The sequence below is a fragment of the Musca autumnalis genome, unplaced genomic scaffold (assembly GCF_047663935.1).
Source record: "Musca autumnalis isolate F117 unplaced genomic scaffold, ASM4766393v1 scaffold_2, whole genome shotgun sequence".
Classification (NCBI taxonomy): Eukaryota; Metazoa; Arthropoda; class Insecta; order Diptera; family Muscidae; genus Musca; species Musca autumnalis.
In genome coordinates, this window is record NW_027411755.1 from 228,734,708 (window position 1) to 228,751,755 (window position 17,048).

The following is a 17,048-nucleotide window of genomic DNA, read 5'->3' on the forward strand; positions in this document are numbered from 1 at the left end:
AGATGACTTTTTTCAGCTTCGAAATGTTCTTCAAAAATGTCGCTCAGAAAATTTTAGGTACGGCTCTCATTGACAACTAATCGATTTTGTCGCGTTTTCGTGGTCGTTTTGTGCATTGAGTTTTGTCGGTATAGATCCACGCCTTCATATAGCCCCCATAAAACGGTACCTTCCGATTTTCGGTATTTTAAAGGTTGTGACTAAAATGGCTGAAATTTGCTATTTAGTCTTCGTTGGTGGTATAAAATGTTTCACCTGAAATTTGTAGGTGTAAGTCCACCACGTCTTCATTTAGCCCCAATAGAAGCGTACCTCCCAATTTTCGGTATTTTTAAGATTGTGCCCTCAATACCCTACCGAAATGGCTGAAATTGGAATTTAGTTTTCGCTGGAGTTATAAAATATTTCGACTGAATTTTGCAGGTACAGGTCTACGTCTTCATACAGTCCCCATAGAAGTGTACCTCCCGATTTTCGGTATTTTTAAGATTGTGCCCTAAATATCTATCCGAAATGGATGAAATTTGGTATTTAGTATTTGTTGGGGTAATAAAATATTTCGGCTGAAATTTGCAATCATAGGTCCACGTCTTCATATAGTCCCAATATGGCGGTACCTTCCGATTTTCAGTATTTTGAAGGTTGTGGCTTCAATATCCCATAGAAATGGCTGAAATTTGCTATTAAGTCTTCGTTGGGGTATAAAACCTTCGGCATAGGCCCACGCCTTCATATAGCCCTCAATGGAGCGTACCTCCCGATTTTCGGTATTTTGAAAGTTGTGCCCACAATATCCTGCCGAAATGGCCGAAATTTGGAATTTAGTCTTCCATGGGGGAATAAAACTTTTCACCAGAAATTTGTCGCTATTGCTCCATATCTGCATATAGCCATCATAGACGGTCCCTCCACATTTTCCGTATTTTAGTATACTCGCGCGAGTAGAAAAAATAAAACGAGTATACTCTATTTTTACTCGTCACTCGCGAATCATATTTCAGACTTGCTCGTTTTTACTCGCGAGTGAAAAGGGTTTGCGAGTACGAGTACTAGAAGAGTACGAGTTTTAAAAGAAGTTTACTCTCCACTCTTTTGTTTTATTTGGGAGCACTCTGGGTTTAAAAATAAGAGTGGGAGTGAAAATGCTCGAAATAGAATACGAGTTTACTCGAAGAGTAAAATCGAGTAAAAATGTATTGATATATTTTTGGAAAAAAAATTGTATAGTGTTGGTGGGAAGTTTATGGGGGGAAGTTGAGGGGGGGGGAAGTTGAGTATAAGGGTTGAGGGGGGTTTAGAGAGGGGAAGTTGATGGGGGGGCAAGTTGAGGGGGGACAAGTTGATGGATGGGCAAGTTGAGGGGGGACAAGTTGAGTGGGGCAAGGTGAGGGTGGAGAAGTTCAGGGGGGGCCAACTTGCCCCCATCGAATTTCCGGCACCCCTCCCCCCCTTCCTTAACTTCCCCCATAAACTTCCCACCACCACTATACAAAATTTTTTTCCAAAAATATACCAATACATTTTTACGCGATTTTACTCTACGAGTAATTTTCACTCCCACTCTTATATTTAAGCCCGAGTTCTCGCGAGTGCTCTCAAAGAAAAAAAAAAGTGGAGATTAAACTCCTTTTAAAACACGCACTCTTCGAGTACTCCCACTCGCAGATACTTTTCACTCGAGAGTAAAAACAAGCAAATCGCAGCTCTGCATTTGGTATTTAGTCTTCGTTAGATGCATAAAACTTTTCCGAACTTACGTGTTCACATTAAGTTGTGTTCGTCGACTTTTTGAACATTCGATTAATCGAAAATCGAGTTTTTAATATTAGGCTAAAACCGATTATTGCATTTCACTACGTATCCCTAGACCAAACCACGACTGCCAATTTGCCATTTTCAATTATTTATTCAAAGGGGGCGATAAACAATTACTCCTGCATCATAGAGAAATATTATTGTCTCAATGGAATGACAGATTTTCCGTTTTTTCCAGAAAATGTATGTCCATAAAACAGAATTGGTTGAAAAAAACCAAAACAATGGCAACGCTGAATGGGAATATAATAATTTGTTTTCATTTAACCATGTAACAAACGGATAGCAGAAAAAGCCGGTAGCGAAAACAAATCAAATAAACACAGAAACTCACAAAACACATACAACGACACCGAATAGTAATCGTCAAATAGAAATATGCAGCAGTCAGTTAGTCACTTGTCCCGCCATATCTATCTAGTATATGCTCGTAAATTCGTGGTCCAATACATTCAGTTTACGAAGTAGATTCGTAAATTGATTTACATCTACACAAATGTTTGGTTTGGTGTTGTTGCCATTTATCTAGTAGATTTATGGATGGAATTGAACCGAACTGAACGGAAGGTGTTTTTCTAGGATGCAAGGGTATTGAAGAAAAATACAAAAAACAAAAATAACACTTGATTGTTGGTTGGTTAAATTGTGTGTATCTCTGGGAAAGAGAAATATTCCCTAACGACGGAGTTTTTTCTAGGTGGCAAAAATGTAGATAGAAAAGTTTCGAGGATTTCTTGGAGGGATGGATGGTGGCTAGATAGATAGTTATCGTGATGTTGGTGTTGTTGCTGCAAATGAAAAAACCGACCAGGAGGAACGAGAAAGATGTGGACACAGTAAAAGTAATAGGAAACCATTATAATAAAATATAGGAGAAAAATTGTTGTATACCTTCACAATTTGAAATGTTTGGAAAATTTAGATATTGATTTATTTTTTAGTAAACACTTTACTGCTTTACTTTATGGGAATCCCGTACTTTATTGATTTTTTTTCAATGCACATACATATTTTTTAACACTCCTCACTTTTTGTTACTAACTTTTGTGTTATGAGTATTTACTTTTTCTTTGATTTGTGTAGGCATTTCATTAATTATTTGTTTTGTTTTTGTAGTTTTTCTTTCATTTCCTTCTCATTTGTCTCAAGAGCTATGGTGATTTTTGTTTTCTCATACGCACATATTTACGGAGGCCACATTTACGTCTGTTATGCCGGAAAATTTACAACAAATTAAAAAAGCTTTTCTTCTTCCCAATGAAAACACACTCCTATCAGCGGTATAAAAGAAGTCATCAGCCCCTTAAGGGATTTCTTTTTTATTTTAATTTCAATTCACTTTTATATTTAATTTTTATTATTTTTAATAGGGGGTAATTTATTTCACTTGGAAATCTCAATTTTATTTTATTTGTTATTGTTTTTATGAATGAATTTTCTAATTTTTCCTTCTAGGACAACGAACAATCAATTTTTGCACTCAATAAATGTACACATTACAAATGATACTACTTTTCTGGAACAACTATGAGAAAATGGTTAAATGTCGGTTTTTCTTTTTTCCATTTTCTCTCAGTCCGTAGCATATTTTGGGGCGCACAAAAACAACTGCGCTGGAGAAATTGTGAGCTTTATTAAATATGGTTTGTGTCATCAATAACCTCAAGTGGACTGTACAGACAAATCACTGTTGCTGGATTTGGGATTTTAAAAACAAACAATTCCGACCAATTTACCAATTTAAAGATTTTTGGTGGCGCACATAGAGGTTAGGGATCGTGGACTTTTTAAAGATTTTTAGGGACACCCAAAAAGGCAAATAAACGTGGATTTTTTAACGATTTTTAGGGACACCCAAAGAGGCAAATAAACGTGGATTTTTTTTAAAGATTTTTAGGGACACCCAAAGAGGCAAATAAACGTGGATTTTTTAACGATTTTTAGGGACACCCAAAGAGGCAAATAAACGTGGATTTTTTAAAGATTTTTAGGGACAGCCAAAAAGGCAAATAAACGTGGATTTTTTAAAGATTTTTAGGGACAGCCAAAAAGGCAAATAAACGTGGATTTTTTAAAGATTTTTAGGGACACCCAAAGTGGCAAATAAACGTGGATTTTTTAAAGATTTTTAGGGACACCCAAAGGAGCAAATAAACGCGGATTTTTTAAAGATTTTTAGGGACACCCAAAAAGGCAAATAAACTTGGATTTTTTAAAAGATTTTTAGGGACACCCAGAGAGGCAAATAAACGTGGATTTTTAAAGATTTTTAGGGACACCCAAAGAGGCAAATAAACGTGGATTTATTAAAGATTTTTAGGGACACCCAGAGTGCTTAATAATCGTGGATTTTTTAAAAATTTTTAGGTACACCCAAAGAGGCAAATAAACGTGAATTTTTTAAAGATTTTTAGGGACACCCAAAAAGGCAAATAAACGTGGATTTTTTAAAGATTTTTAAGGACACCCAAAGAGGCAAATAAACGTGGATTTTTTAAAGTTTTTTAAGGACACCCAAAGAGGCAAATAAACGTGGATTTTTTAAAGATATTTAGGGACACCCAAAGAGGCAAATAAACGTGGATTTTTTAAAGATTTTTAGGGACACCCGAAGAGGCAAATAAACGTGGATTTTTTAAAGATTTTTAGGGACACCCAAAGAGGCAAATAAACGTGGATTTTTTAAAGATTTTTAGGGACACCCAAAGAGGCAAATAAACGTGGATTTTTTAAAGATTTTAAAGGACACCCAAAGAGGCAAATAAACGTGGATTTTTTAAAGATTTTTAGGGACACCCAAAGAGGCAAATAAACGTGGATTTTTTAAAGATTTTTAGGGACACCCAAAGAGGCAAATAAACGTGGATTTTTTAAAGATATTTAGGGACACCCAAAGAGGCAAATAAACGTGGATTTTTTAAAGATTTTTAGGGACTCCCGAAGAGGCAAATAAACGTGGATTTTTTAAAGATTTTTAGGGACACCCAAAGAGGCAAATAAACGTGGATTTTTTAAAGATTTTTAGGGACACCCAAAGAGGCAAATAAACGTAGATTTGGTAGATTTGGTAGATTTGGGATTTTGAAAACAAACAATTCCGACCAATTTACCAATTTAAAGATTTTTGGTAGCGCACATAGAGGTTAAGAATCGTGGATTTTTTTGAGATTTTTAGGGGCACCCAAAGAGGCAAATAAATGTGGATTTTTTAAAGATTTTTAGGGACACCCAAAGAGGCAAATAAACGTGGATTTTTAAATGTTTTTAGGGGCACCCAAAGAGATAAATAAACGTGGATTTTTTAAATATTTTTAGGGGCACCCAAAAAGGCAAATAAACGTGGATTTTTAAAGGTTTTTTGGGAACCAAAAAGAGGCAAATAAACGTGGATTTTTTAAAGATTTTTAGGGACACCCAAAAAGGAAAATAAACGTGGATTTTTTAAAGATTTTTAGGGACACCCAAAGAGGCAAATAAACGTGGATTTTTTAAAGATTTTTAGGGACACCCAAAGAGGCAAATAAACGTGTATTTTTTAAAGATTTTTAGGGACACCCAAAGAGGCAAATAAAAATGGATTTTTTAAAAGATTTTTAGGGACACCCAAAGAGGCAAATAAACGTGGATTTTTTAAAAGATTTTTAGGGACACCCAAAGAGGCAAATAAAAGTGGATTTTTTAAAAGATTTTTAGGGACACCCAAAGAGGCAAACAAACGTTGATTTTTTAAAGGTTTTTAGGGACACACAAAGAGGCAAATGAACGTGGATTTTTTAAAGATTTTTAGGGACATCCAAAGAGGAAAAAAAAGTGGATTTTTTAAAGATTTTTAGGGACATCCAAAGAGGCAAAAAAAAAAGTGGATTTTTTAAAGATTTTTAGGGACGCCCAAAGAGGCAAATAAACGTAGATTTTTTAAAGATTTTTAGGGACACCCAAAGAGGCAAATAAACGTGGATTTTTTAAAAATTTTTGGCACACCCATAGAGGCAAAAAAACGTGGATTTTTTAAAGATTTTTAGGGACACCGAAAGAGGCAAAAAAATGTGGATTTTTTAAAGATTTTTAGGGACACCCAAAGAGGCAAATAAACGTGGATTTTTTAAAGGTTTTTAGGGACACCCAAAGAGGCAAATAAACGTGGATTTTTTAAAGATTTTTAGGGACACCCAAAGAGGCAAATAAACGTGGATTTTTTAAAGATTTTTAGGGACACCCAAAGAGGCAAATAAACGTGGATTTTTTTAAAGATTTTTAGGGACACCCAAAGAGGCAAATAAACGTGAATTTTTTTAAAGATTTTTAGGGACACCCAAAGAGGCAAATAAACGTGAATTTTTTTAAAGATTTTTAGGGACACCCAAAGAGGCAAATAAACGTGGATTTTTTTTTAAGATTTTTAGGGACACCCAAAGAGGCAAATAAACGTGGATTTCTTAAAGATTTTTAGGGACACCCAAAGAGGCAAACAAACGTTGATTTTTTAAAGATTTTTAGGGACACACAAATAGGCAAATTAACGTGGATTTTTTTTAAAGATTTTTAGGGACACCCAAAGAGGCAAATAAACGTGGATTTTTTAAAGATTTTTAGGGACACCCAAAGAGGAAAATAAACGTGGATTTTTTAAAGATTTTTAGGGACACGCAAAGAGGCAAATAAACGTGGTTTTTTTTAAGATTTTTAGGGACACGCAAAGAGGCAAATAAACGTGGATTTTTTAAAGATTTTTAGGGACACGCAAAGATGCAAATAAACGTGGATTTTTTAAAGATTTTTAGGGACACGCAAAGATGCAAATAAACTTGGATTGTTTTTAAAGATTTTTAGGGATACCCAAAGAGGCAAATAAACGTGGATTATTTAAAGATTTTTAGGGACACCCAAAGAGGCAAATAAACGTGGATTTTTTAAAGATTTTTAGGGACACCCAAAGAGGCAAATAAACGTGGATTTTTTAAAGATTTTTAGGGACACCCAAAGAGGCAAATAAACGTGGATTTTTTAAAGATTTTTAGGGACACCCAAAGAGGCAAATAAACGTGGATTTTTTAAAGATTTTTAGGGACACGCAAAGATGCAAATAAACTTGGATTGTTTTTAAAGATTTTTAGGGATACCCAAAGAGGCAAATAAACGTGGATTATTTAAAGATTTTTAGGGATACCCAAAGAGGCAAATAAACGTGGATTATTTAAAGATTTTTAGGGACACCCAAAGAGGCAAATAAACGTGGATTTTTTAAAGATTTTTAGGGACACCCAAAGAGGCAAATAAACGTGGATTTTTTAAAGATTTTTAGGGACACCCAAAGAGGCAAATAAACGTGGATTTTTTAAAGATTTTTAGGGACACCCAAAGAGGCAAATAAACGTGGATTTTTTTAGGATTTTTAGGGACACCCAGAGAGGCAAATGAACGTGGATTTTTTTAAGATTTTTAGGAACACCCAAAGAGGCAAATAAACGTGGATTTTTTAAAGATTTTTAGGGACACCCAAAGAGGCAAATAAACGTGGATTTTTTAAAGATTTTTATGGACACCCAAAGAGGCAAATAAACGTGGATTTTTTTAGGATTTTTAGGGACACCCAAAGAGGCAAATAAACGTGGATTTTTTAAAGATTTTTAGGGACACCCAAAGAGGCAAATAAACGTGGATTTTTTAAAGATTTTTATGGACACCCAAAGAGGCAAATAAACGTGGATTTTTTTAGGATTTTTAGGGACACCCAAAGAGGCAAATAAACGTGGATTTTTTAAAGATTTTTATGGACACCCAAAGAGGCAAATAAACGTGGATTTTTTTAGGATTTTTAGGGACACCCAAAGAGGCAAATAAACGTGGATTTTTTAAAGATTTTTAGGGACACCCAAAGAGGCAAATAAACGTGGATTTTTTTAGGATTTTTAGGGACACCCAGAGAGGCAAATGAACGTGGATTTTTTTAAGATTTTTAGGAACACCCAAAGAGGCAAATAAACGTGGATTTTTTAAAGATTTTTAGGGACACCCAAAGAGGCAAATAAACGTGGATTTTTTAAAGATTTTTATGGACACCCAAAGAGGCAAATAAACGTGGATTTTTTAAAGATTTTTAGGGACACCCAAAGAGGCAAATAAACGTGGATTTTATAAAGATTTTTAGGGACACCCAAAGAGGCAAATAAACGTGGATTTTTTAAAGATTTTTAGGGACACCCAAAGAGGCAAATAAACGTGGATTTTTTAAAGATTTTTATGGACACCCAAAGAGGCAAATAAACGTGGATTTTTGAAAGATTTTTAGGGACACACAAAGAGACAAATAAACGTGGATTTTTAAAGATTTTTTGGGACACCCAAAGAGGCAAACAAACGTTGATTTTTTAAAGATTTTTAGGGACACACAAAGAGGCAAATGAACGTGGATTTTTTAAAGATTTTTAGGGACATCCAAAGAGGCAAAAAAAAAAAAACGTGGACTTTTTAAAGATTTTTAGGGACACCCAAAGAGGCAAATAAACGTAGATTTTTTAAAGATTTTTAGGGACACCCAAAGAGGCAAATAAACGTGGATTTTTTAAAGATTTTTAGGCACACCCATAGAGTCAAAAAAACGTGGATTTTTTAAAGATTTTTAGGGACACCCAAAGAGGCAAATAAACGTGGATTTTTTAAAGATTTTTAGGCACACCCATAGAGGCAAAAAAACGTGGATTTTTTAAAGATTTTTAGGCACACCCATAGAGGCAAAAAAACGTGGATTTTTTAAAGATTTTTAGGCACACCCAAAGAGGCAAATAAACGTGGATTTTTTAAAGATTTTTAGGGACACCCAAAGAGGCAAATAAACGTGGATTTTTTAAAGATTTTTAGGCACACCCATAGAGGCAAAAAAACGTGGATTTTTTAAAGATTTTTAGGGACACCCAAAGAGGCAAATAAACGTGGATTTTTTAAAGGTTTTTAGGGACACCCAAAGAGGCAAATAAACGTGGATTTTTTAAAGGTTTTTAGGGACACCCAAAGAGGCAAATAAACGTGGATTTTTTAAAGGTTTTTAGGGACACCCAAAGAGGCAAATAAACGTGGATTTTTTAAAGATTTTTAGGGACACCCAAAGAGGCAAATAAACGTGGATTTTTTAAAGATTTTTAGGCACACCCATAGAGGCAAAAAAACGTGGATTTTTTAAAGATTTTTAGGCACACCCATAGACGCAAAAAAACGTGGATTTTTTAAAGATTTTTAGGCACACCCAAAGAGGCAAATAAACGTGGATTTTTTAAAGATTTTTAGGGACACCCAAAGAGGCAAATAAACGTGGATTTTTTAAAGATTTTTAGGCACACCCATAGAGGCAAAAAAACGTGGATTTTTTAAAGATTTTTAGGGACACCCAAAGAGGCAAATAAACGTGGATTTTTTAAAGGTTTTTAGGGACACCCAAAGAGGCAAATAAACGTGGATTTTTTAAAGATTTTTAGGGACACACAAAGAGGCAAATAAACGTGGATTTTTTAAAGATTTTTAGGGACACACAAAGAGGCAAATAAACGTGGATTTTTTTAAAGATTTTTAGGGACACCCAAAGAGGCAAATAAACGTGGATTTCTTAAAGATTTTTAGGGACACCCAAAGAGGCAAACAAACGTTGATTTTTTAAAGATTTTTAGGGACACACAAATAGGCAAATAAACGTGGATTTTTTTTTTAAAGATTTTTAGGGACACCCAAAGAGGCAAATAAACGTGGATTTTTTAAAGATTTTTAGGGACACCCAAAGAGGCAAATAAACGTAGATTTTTTAAAGATTTTTAGGGACACCCAAAGGGCAAATAAACGTGGATTTTTTAAAGATTTTTAGGGACACGCAAAGATGCAAATAAACTTGGATTGTTTTTAAGCTTTTTAAGGAACACGCAAAGAGGCAAATAAACTTGGATTTTTTAAAGATTTTTAGGGACACGCTAAGAGGCAAATAAACTTGGATTTTTTTAAAGATGTTTAGGGATACCCAAAGAGGCAAATAAACGTGGATTATTTAAAGATTTTTAGGGACACCCAAAGAGGCAAATAAACGTGGATTTTTTAAAGATTTTTAGGGACACCCAAAGACGCAAATAAATGTGGATTTTTTAAAGATTTTTAGGGACACCCAAAGATGCAAATAAACGTGGATTTTTTAAAGATTTTTAGGGACACCCAAAGATGCAAATAAACGTGGATTTTTTAAAGATTTTTAGGGACACCCAAAGATGCAAATAAACGTGGATTTTTTAAAGATTTTTAGAGAAATCCAAAGAGGCAAATGAACGTGGATTTTTAAAAAATTTTATGGACACCCAAAGAGGCCAATAAACGTGGATTTTTTAAAGATTTTTAGGGACACCCAAAGAGGCAAATAAACGTGGATTTTTTAAAGATTTTTAGGGACACCAAAAGAGGCAAATAAACGTGGATTTTTTAAAGATTTTTAGGGACACCCAAAGAGGCAAATAAACGTGGATTTTTTAAAGATTTTTAGGGACACCAAAAGAGGCAAATAAACGTGGATTTTTTAAAGATTTTTAGGGACACCCAAAGAGGCAAATAAACGTGGATTTTTTAAAGATTTTTAGGGACACCCAAAGAGGCAAATAAACGTGGATTTTTTAAAGATTTTTAGGGACACCCAAAGAGGCCAATAAACGTGGATTTTTTAAAGATTTTTAGGGACACCCAAAGAGGCAAATAAACGTGGATTTTTTAAAGATTTTTAGGGACACCAAAAGAGGCAAATAAACGTGGATTTTTTTAAGATTTTTAGGGACACCAAAAGAGGCAAATAAACGTAGATTTTTTAAAGATTTTTAGGGACACCCAAAGAGGCAAATAAACGTGGATTTTTTAAAGATTTTTAGGGACACCCAAAGAGGCAAATAAACGTGGATTTTTTAAAGATTTTGAGGGACATCAAAAGAGGCAAAAAAACGTGGATTTTTTGAAGATTTTTAGGGACACCCAAAGATGCAAATAAACGTGGATTTTTTGAAGATTTTTAGGGACACCCAAAGATGCAAATAAACGTGGATTTTTTAAAGATTTTTAGGGACACCCAAAGAGGCAAATAAACGTGGATTTTTTAAAGATTTTTAGGGACACCCAAAGAGGCAAATAAACGTGGATTTTTTAAAGATTTTTAGGGACACCCAAAGAGGCAAATAAACGTGGATTTTTTAAAGATTTTTAGGGACACCCAAACAGGCAAATAAACGTGGATTTTTTAAAGGTTTTTAGGGACACCCAAAGAGGCAAATAAACGTGGATTTTTTAAAGATTTTTAGGGACACCCAAAGAGGCAAATAAACGTGGATTTTTTAAAGATTTTTAGGCACACCCATAGAGGCAAAAAAACGTGGATTTTTTAAAGATTTTTAGGCACACCCATAGAGGCAAAAAAACGTGGATTTTTTAAAGATTTTTAGGCACACCCAAAGAGGCAAATAAACGTGGATTTTTTAAAGATTTTTAGGGACACCCAAAGAGGCAAATAAACGTGGATTTTTTAAAGATTTTTAGGCACACCCATAGAGGCAAAAAAACGTGGATTTTTTAAAGATTTTTAGGGACACCCAAAGAGGCAAATAAACGTGGATTTTTTAAAGGTTTTTAGGGACACCCAAAGAGGCAAATAAACGTGGATTTTTTAAAGATTTTTAGGGACACACAAAGAGGCAAATAAACGTGGATTTTTTAAAGATTTTTAGGGACACACAAAGAGGCAAATAAACGTGGATTTTTTTAAAGATTTTTAGGGACACCCAAAGAGGCAAATAAACGTGGATTTCTTAAAGATTTTTAGGGACACCCAAAGAGGCAAACAAACGTTGATTTTTTAAAGATTTTTAGGGACACACAAATAGGCAAATAAACGTGGATTTTTTTTTTAAAGATTTTTAGGGACACCCAAAGAGGCAAATAAACGTGGATTTTTTAAAGATTTTTAGGGACACCCAAAGAGGCAAATAAACGTAGATTTTTTAAAGATTTTTAGGGACACCCAAAGGGCAAATAAACGTGGATTTTTTAAAGATTTTTAGGGACACGCAAAGATGCAAATAAACTTGGATTGTTTTTAAGCTTTTTAAGGAACACGCAAAGAGGCAAATAAACTTGGATTTTTTAAAGATTTTTAGGGACACGCTAAGAGGCAAATAAACTTGGATTTTTTTAAAGATGTTTAGGGATACCCAAAGAGGCAAATAAACGTGGATTATTTAAAGATTTTTAGGGACACCCAAAGAGGCAAATAAACGTGGATTTTTTAAAGATTTTTAGGGACACCCAAAGACGCAAATAAATGTGGATTTTTTAAAGATTTTTAGGGACACCCAAAGATGCAAATAAACGTGGATTTTTTAAAGATTTTTAGGGACACCCAAAGATGCAAATAAACGTGGATTTTTTAAAGATTTTTAGGGACACCCAAAGATGCAAATAAACGTGGATTTTTTAAAGATTTTTAGGGACACCCAAAGAGGCAAATAAACGAGGGTTTTCTAAAGATTTTCAGAGAAACCAAAAGAGGCAAATAAACGTGGATTTTTTAAAGATTTTTAGAGAAATCCAAAGAGGCAAATGAACGTGGATTTTTAAAAAATTTTATGGACACCCAAAGAGGCCAATAAACGTGGATTTTTTAAAGATTTTTAGGGACACCCAAAGAGGCAAATAAACGTGGATTTTTTAAAGATTTTTAGGGACACCAAAAGAGGCAAATAAACGTGGATTTTTTAAAGATTTTTAGGGACACCCAAAGAGGCAAATAAACGTGGATTTTTTAAAGATTTTTAGGGACACCAAAAGAGGCAAATAAACGTGGATTTTTTAAAGATTTTTAGGGACACCCGAAGAGGCAAATAAACGTGGATTTTTTAAAGACTTTTAGGGACACCCAAAGAGGCAAATAAACGTGGATTTTTTAAAGATTTTTAGGGACACCCAAAGAGGCCAATAAACGTGGATTTTTTAAAGATTTTTAGGGACACCCAAAGAGGCAAATAAACGTGGATTTTTTAAAGATTTTTAGGGACACCAAAAGAGGCAAATAAACGTGGATTTTTTAAAGATTTTTAGGGACACCAAAAGAGGCAAATAAACGTGGATTTTTTAAAGATTTTTAGGGACACCCAAAGAGGCAAATAAACGTGGATTTTTTAAAGATTTTTAGGGACACCCAAAGAGGCAAATAAACGTGGATTTTTTAAAGATTTTGAGGGACATCAAAAGAGGCAAAAAAACGTGGATTTTTTGAAGATTTTTAGGGACACCCAAAGATGCAAATAAACGTGGATTTTTTGAAGATTTTTAGGGACACCCAAAGATGCAAATAAACGTGGATTTTTTAAAGATTTTTAGGGACACCCAAAGAGGCAAATAAACGTGGATTTTTTAAAGATTTTTAGGGACACCCAAAGAGGCAAATAAATGTGGATTTTTTAAAGATTTTTAGGGACACCCAAAGAGGCAAATAAACGTGGATTTTTTAAAGATTTTTAGGGACACCCAAACAGGCAAATAAACGTGGATTTTTTAAAGATTTTTAGGGACACCCAAAGAGGCAAATAAACGTGGATTTTTTAAAGATTTTTAGGGACACCCAAACAGGCAAATAAACGTGGATTTTTTAAAGATTTTTAGGGACACCCAAAGAGGCAAATAAACGTGGATTTTTTTTTTAAAGATTTTTAGGGACACCCAAAGAGGCAAATAAACGTGGATTTTTTTTTAAAGATTTTTAGGGACACCCAAAGAGGCAAATAAACGTGGATTTTTTAAAGATTTTTAGGGACACCCAAAGAGGCAAATAAACATGGATTTTTTAAAGATTTTTAGGGACACCCAAAGAGGCAAATAAACGTGGATTTTTTAAAGATTTTTAGGGACACCCAAAGAGGCAAATAAACATGGATTTTTTAAAGATTTTTAGGGACACCCAAAGAGGCAAATAAACGTGGATTTTTTAAAGATTTTTATGGACACCCAAAGAGGCAAATAAACGTGGATTTTTGAAAGATTTTTAGGGACACACAAAGAGACAAATAAACGTGGATTTTTAAAGATTTTTTTGGGACACCCAAAGAGGCAAATGAACGTGGATTTTTGAAAGATTTTTAGGGACACACAAAGAGACAAATAAACGTGGATTTTTAAAGATTTTTTTGGGACACCCAAAGAGGCAAATGAACGTGGATTTTTTAAAGATTTTTAGGGACACACAAAGAGACAAATAAACGTGGATTTTTAAAGATTTTTTTGGGACACCCAAAGAGGCAAATAAACATGGATTTTTTAAAGATTTTTAGGGACACCCAAAGAGGCAAATAAACGTGGATTTTTGAAAGATTTTTAGGGACACACAAAGAGGCAAATGAACGTGGATTTTTTAAAGATTTTTAGGGACATCCAAAGAGGCAAAAAAACGTGGATTTTTTAAAGATTTTTAGGGACACCCAAAGAGGCAAATAAACGTAGATTTTTTAAAGATTTTTAGGGACACCCAAAGAGGCAAATAAACGTGGATTTTTTAAAGATTTTGAGGGACACACAAAGAGGCAAATAAACGTGGATTTTTTAAAGATTTTTAGGCACACCCAAAGAGGCAAATAAACGTGGATTTTTTAAAGATTTTTAGGGACACCCAAAGAGGCAAATAAACGTGGATTTTTTAAAGATTTTTAGGGACACGCAAAGAGGCAAATAAACGTGGATTTTTTAAAGATTTTTAGGGACACGCAAAGAGGCAAATAAACGTGGATTTTTTAAAGATTTTTAGGGACACGCAAAGAGGCAAATAAACGTGGATTTTTTAAAGATTTTTAGGGACACGCAAAGATGCAAATAAACTTGGATTGTTTTTAAGATTTTTAAGGAACACGCAAAGAGGCAAATAAACTTGGATTTTTTTAAAGATTTTTAGGGATACCCAAAGAGGCAAATAAACGTGGATTTTTTAAAGATTTTTAGGGACACCCAAAGACGCAAATAAATGTGGATTTTTTTAGATTTTTAGAGATACCCAAAGAGGCAAATAAACGTGGATTTTTTTAAAGATTTTTAGGGACACCCAACGAGGCAAATAAACGTGGATTTTTTAAAGATTTTTAGGGACACCCAAAGAGGCAAATAAACGTGGATTTTTTTAGATTTTTAGGGATACCCAAAGAGGCAAATAAACGTGGATTTTTTTAGATTTTTAGAGATACCCAAAGAGGCAAATAAACGTGGATTTTTTAAAGATTTTTAGGGACACCCAAAGAGGCAAATAAACGTGGATTTTTTAAAGATTTTTAGGGACACCCAAAGAGGCAAATAAACGTGGATTTTTTAAAGATTTTTAGGGACACCCAAAGAGGCAAATAAACGTGGATTATTTTAAAGATTTTTAGGGACACCCAAAGAGGCAAATAAACGTGGATTTTTTAAAGATTTTTAGGGACACCCAAAGAGGCAAATAAACGTGGATTTTTTAAAGATTTTTAGGGACACCCAAAGATGCAAATAAACGTGGATTTTTTGAAGATTTTTAGGGACACCCAAAGATGCAAATAAACGTGGATTTTTTAAAGATTTTTAGGGACACCCAAAGAGGCAAATAAACGTGGATTTTTTAAAGATTTTTAGGGACACCCAAAGAGGCAAATAAACGTGAATTTTTTAAAGATTTTTAGGGACACCCAAAGAGGCAAATAAACGTGGATTTTTTAAAGATTTTTAGGGACACCCAAACAGGCAAATAAACGTGGATTTTTTAAAGATTTTTAGGGACACCCAAACAGGCAAATAAACGTGGATTTTTTAAAGATTTTTAGGGACACCCAAAGAGGCAAATAAACGTGGATTTTTTTTTAAAGATTTTTAGGGACACCCAAAGAGGCAAATAAACGTGGATTTTTTTTTAAAGATTTTTAGGGACACCCAAAGAGGCAAATAAACGTGGATTTTTTTTAAAGATTTTTAGGGACACCCAAAGAGGCAAATAAACGTGGATTTTTTAAAGATTTTTAGGGACACCCAAAGAGGCAAATAAACATGGATTTTTTAAAGATTTTTAGGGACACCCAAAGAGGCAAATAAACGTGGATTTTTTAAAGATTTTTAGGGACACCCAAAGAGGCAAATAAACGTGGATTTTTTAAAGATTTTTAGGGACACCCAAAGAGGCAAATAAACGTGGATTTTTTAAAGATTTTTATGGACACCCAAAGAGGCAAATAAACGTGGATTTTTGAAAGATTTTTAGGGACACACAAAGAGACAAATAAACGTGGATTTTTAAAGATTTTTTTGGGACACCCAAAGAGGCAAATGAACGTGGATTTTTGAAAGATTTTTAGGGACACACAAAGAGACAAATAAACGTGGATTTTTAAAGATTTTTTTGGGACACCCAAAGAGGCAAATAAACATGGATTTTTAAAGATTTTTTTGGGACACACAAAGAGACAAATAAACGTGGATTTTTAAAGATTTTTTTGGGACACCCAAAGAGGCAAATGAACGTGGATTTTTTAAAGATTTTTAGGGACACACAAAGAGACAAATAAACGTGGATTTTTAAAGATTTTTTTGGGACACCCAAAGAGGCAAATAAACATGGATTTTTTAAAGATTTTTAGGGACACCCAAAGAGGCAAATAAACGTGGATTTTTGAAAGATTTTTAGGGACACACAAAGAGGCAAATGAACGTGGATTTTTTAAAGATTTTTAGGGACATCCAAAGAGGCAAAAAAACGTGGATTTTTTAAAGATTTTTAGGGACACCCAAAGAGGCAAATAAACGTAGATTTTTTAAAGATTTTTAGGGACACCCAAAGAGGCAAATAAACGTGGATTTTTTAAAGATTTTGAGGGACACACAAAGAGGCAAATAAACGTGGATTTTTTAAAGATTTTTAGGCACACCCATAGAGGCAAAAAAACGTGGATTTTTTAAAGATTTTTAGGGACACCCAAAGAGGCAAATAAACGTGGATTTTTTAAAGATTTTTAGGGACACCCAAAGAGGCAAATAAACGTGGATTTTTTAAAGATTTTTAGGGACACGCAAAGAGGCAAATAAACGTGGATTTTTTAAAGATTTTTAGGGACACGCAAAGAGGCAAATAAACGTGGATTTTTTAAAGATTTTTAGGGACACGCAAAGATGCAAATAAACTTGGATTGTTTTTAAGATTTTTAAGGAACACGCAAAGAGGCAAATAAACT

At 33.9% G+C, this 17,048-nt stretch overlaps 1 protein-coding gene across 1 annotated transcript in view; it reads right to left on the reverse strand.

Moving 5' to 3' along the window:
• The window catches only part of LOC141395327 (uncharacterized), an 88,587-nt gene extending 85,236 nt beyond the window's left edge, over positions 1–3,351 (reverse strand). The window contains exon 1 of the mRNA XM_073970997.1: positions 2,707–3,351. The gene's annotated coding sequence lies outside the window, so the exon portion shown is untranslated. The remainder of the gene's footprint in view (positions 1–2,706) is intronic.
• Positions 3,352–17,048: the final 13,697 nt, after the last annotated feature.